Consider the following 4290-nt stretch of genomic DNA (forward strand, 5'->3'; position numbering starts at 1 on the left):
GGGGATGATGGTGCATTGAGGATGCAGGGCAGGCTATATATGCCCAATGTAGATGGTTTGCGTGAGTTGATTCTCCAGGAGGCTCACAGCTCGCGGTACTTCATTTCTCCGGGTGCCGCGAAGATGTACCAGGGATTGAGGCAACATTACTGGTGGAGGAGGATGAAGAAGGACATAGTGGAGTATGTAGCTCGGTGTCTAAATTGCCAGCGGGTGAAGTATGAGCATCAGCGGCCAGGTGGGTTGCTTTAGAAGTTAGAGATTCCGGAGTAGAAATGGGAGCAGATCACTATAGATTTCGTTGTTGGACTCCCACGGACTCAACGAAAGTTTGATGTAGTTTGGGTGATTGTGGATAGACTAACCAAGTCAGCTTATTTCATTCCTGTGATGACTACCTATTCTTCCGAATAGTTGGCTCGAATTGATATCCGTGATATTGTCAGGCTTCATGGCGTACCCGTATCTATCATCTCTGACCGGGGTACGCAGTTTACATCACGGTTCTGGAGGGCCGTACAACATGAGTTGGGTACTCGAGTGGAGCTGAGCACAACATTTCACCCTTAGACGAATGTGCAGTCTGAGAGCACTATTCAGATATTAGAGGATATGCTCCGTGCGTGTGTGATAGATTTTGGAGGTTCTTGGGATCAGTTCATGCCACTTGCAAAGTTAGCCTACAACAACAGTTATCAGTCGAGCATCCATATGGCACCATATGAGGCTCTGTATGGTAGGCAGTGTCGGTCTCCAGTGGGTTGGTTCGAGCCGGGCGAAGCTAGATTATTGGGTACAAACTTAGTTTAGGATGCCCAGGATAAGGTGAAGGTGATTCTGGATCGACCTCGTACAGCCCAATCCAGATAGAAGAGTTATACGGATCGAAAGGTTTGCGATGTTGCATTCATGGTTGGAGAGCGGGTCTTGCTCCGGGTTTCGCCTATGAAGGGCGTTATGAGGTTCGAGAAGAAGGGCAAGCTGAGACCAAGATTCATTGGTCCCTTTGAGGTGTTACGACGTGTTGGGGAGGTTGCTTATGAGCTTGCCTTACCTCCCCAGTCTAGCAGGAGTTCATCCAGTATTTCATTTTTCTATGCTTCGGAAATATCACAGTGATCCGTCTCATGTGCTGGATTTCAACTCAGTCCAGTAGGACAAGGATCTATCTTATGTTGAGGAGCCAGTGGCTATTTTGGACAGGCAGGTTCGAAAGCTGAGGTCAAAGAACATTTCTTCCGTGAAGGTTCAGTGGAGGGGTCAACCGGTCGAGCAGGCGACTTGGGAGATCAAGCATGATATGCGCATCCGTTATCCTCATCTTTTCACCACTTCAAGTATGTCTATATACTCGTTCGAGGACGAACAACTATTTTAAGAGGGGGAGGATGTAACAACTTGGCCGGTCATTTTGAGAGTTATAGCCCTGATCCCCTGTTTACTGCTTTTTCCATATCTTTTTCTGCTTATGTGACTTGTCGGGAGGTTGTTGTTGTGGTTTCTGAGTGAATTGGGATACTTAGTCCCTAAATGTAAGCTTAAGTCTTAGGATATTTTAATGTAGTTGGAACTATGTGAAGACGACTCCGAAATGGAGTTTCGTCGGTTCCGTTAGCTCCATTGAGTGATTTTGGACTTAGGGGAGCGTCGGGACTATGAATTGGAGGTCTGTAGCTGATTTAGGCTTGAATTGGCGAAAATTAATTTTTTGGAGATTTTGACCGGTAGTGGACTTTTTGATATCAGGGTCGTATTCAGATTCCAAAAGTTGGAGTATATCCGTAATGTCAATTATGACTTGTGTGCAAAATTTGAGGTTAATCAGACGTGATTTGATAGGTTTCGGCATCGCTTGTAGAAATTGAAAGTTTCAAGTTCATTAAGTGAATTGGAGGGTGATTCATGTTTTTAGCATTGTTTGATGTGATTTGAGGGCTCAACTAAGTTCGTATGGTGTTTTAGGACTTGCTGGTATGTGTGGTTAAGGTCCCGGGGGCCTCGGTGTGTTTCGGATACTTAACGGATTGAATTTGGACTTAGGCTAGTTGCTGAAGATTTTTTGGTTTCTGGTGATTTCGCACCTGCGGAAGGGAGACCGTGTTACATCTCACGTTTCTCGTACGTTAAAGTTTCGTCTTCAGTTAATTGACATAGACTCGGGGATAAGATTATCTTGAGGTTAGCATATTTATGCTATTTATAACGAGCGATAAGTAAGTTCCATGAAGGATAAAGGGTACACAAATTAAGAAAATGAGTTTCGTTGAAGGTTGTCGATTTGGGATAAAATACGGTCCGAGCTATAATACCTAATATTTATGGACTAGTACCATACAAGGTACCATATGACTGTGATTAGTATGATGTATAAAGTATATTAAAAATGAGTAGAATTTTAAGTAATTTGAGACAATTCTTAATTATGCGGGTAATTGGTTAATTATCGGGTATCGGGACATTACCTAACTACCTAATAAGTGGATAAAGATTAAATTTCCCACCCCCACCCCCACCCCCACTGATAACGACAAGGTCGGGAATCCAAACTAGAGTAAGAATTTGAAAAGTAAATGCGGAAGCAATAACAATAAGGAATTGAACAACTAGAACTGAAGGGCAGAAAATAAAGGATAAGGGAAAATTCAAGGAAAGAATTCCAAGAACTTCCAAGAATGTAAGTTCTATAGCCTTGACAAGATCAAAGCAACAACGTCTTGATTTATTGAAGAAATCAAACGCCTTTACTTAAAAGCAAATCAAAACAATAAATTCGGATCTTGACCGCTTTACGAGTAACTTAAGATAACAATTAATAACTAGTATTAATCGCCTTCTAAGAATACCACAAAGGAATCAAAGATATCACAATAGAGAAGTAATCTTACTACCTTGAACTATGAACTAGTAAAGGTTGAAAGATAAATCTCAAAGCACAAGTAACAAAGGTTCAAAAGAACTCTCAAAGTATGATATACTTAATCAATAATGAAGTGTCTCAATGAATGAGAAGAACTCCTTATTTATAGGAGTACTAAGGCATAAAAAGTCATTACAATTAGGTAGGGGGCTGCTAAAGGGTAACAAAGTCATCAAAATTAGGTAGGGTGGTTGCTAAGAAATAAGAAAAGTCACAAAATTAGGTAGGGGCGGCCAAATCCCTTTGGGGCAGATTTGGGCCTTAAAACTACTAGTTTGGGTCATTGGTTTGGACTCCAATTGGGCTCCATTTCAAACACCCCCATTTGGACCTCTTTTAAGCTCATTTTGGGCTCTTCTGGGTGCCCTTTTGCTAGATTTCAAGGGCCGAGTTCGGGACTCAATCTTCCTCCTCTTGGACTTCAATTTGGGCCACCAAATAATTGTAAAACTTGTATAATTTATCTCCTTTGGTCTTGAGCTCGTCCTCCACAATTAAAAGCTTCTTTAATTGCACTTGAAGTCTAATGGCCTTATTTTGTAACTCTTTAGCTTGACATATTATTAAAGGCCATCTTTGAGATTCCAAAGGTTCATCCTTGTCCTTGAATAGAGTTGAGCTTCCTAGGATGCTATCATTCCCATCTTCTTGAAGAAAATTCGACCTCGAATTTCGACCTTGCAAGAAAAGAAAATACGCCCTTATAAATGTCATCCACTAATCTGAAAAACTAGTAGGAATAAAATAAGATAGTGACCATGTGTCCATTTAACCCAATTAATCCTAATAGGTGTAAATAAAGCATATGGATATCATCATCCCAATAAAATTTATGCCTACCTAGATCAATACAATAGAAACCTCTTGTAGATGCGCCATGCAATGGAACTTGCAATTCGATCTTGTTGGTAAGGTAGTCCATAGGTATACATGACAAAAACATTATAAGAGATTGACCACACATCCATTTAATATAAGTATCTCTACCACATGTATCAAAGAAGATACTTTCATGATATAGCCAACTATCTACAATTACAAATCTCATGGATTCCTCTACATGAAAGAGTATTTGATCACAAGTGTTACAACAATTATGTATATCATCTTTACTAGTAACAAATACTTTTACAAGCTCACAATGAACATGACTTGAAGAATGACTCCCCATCACACAACAAAAATCACATTCTGGCAATTTATCACATGAAAACTCATTATCCACTTGAATAAGAGAAGAAGAAATATTTAACTCATTCACAAGCCTCTTCTCATAAATTTCATGCCTCTTTCCACCAAGTTGGAATACATAATCATCTATGTCATACACAATTTCAAAAGGAAGCAAATTACTCTTGCACTTTAACTTAGAT

This window comes from Nicotiana tomentosiformis, chromosome 2, assembly GCF_000390325.3.
Source record: "Nicotiana tomentosiformis chromosome 2, ASM39032v3, whole genome shotgun sequence".
Lineage (NCBI taxonomy): Eukaryota > Viridiplantae > Streptophyta > Magnoliopsida > Solanales > Solanaceae > Nicotiana > Nicotiana tomentosiformis.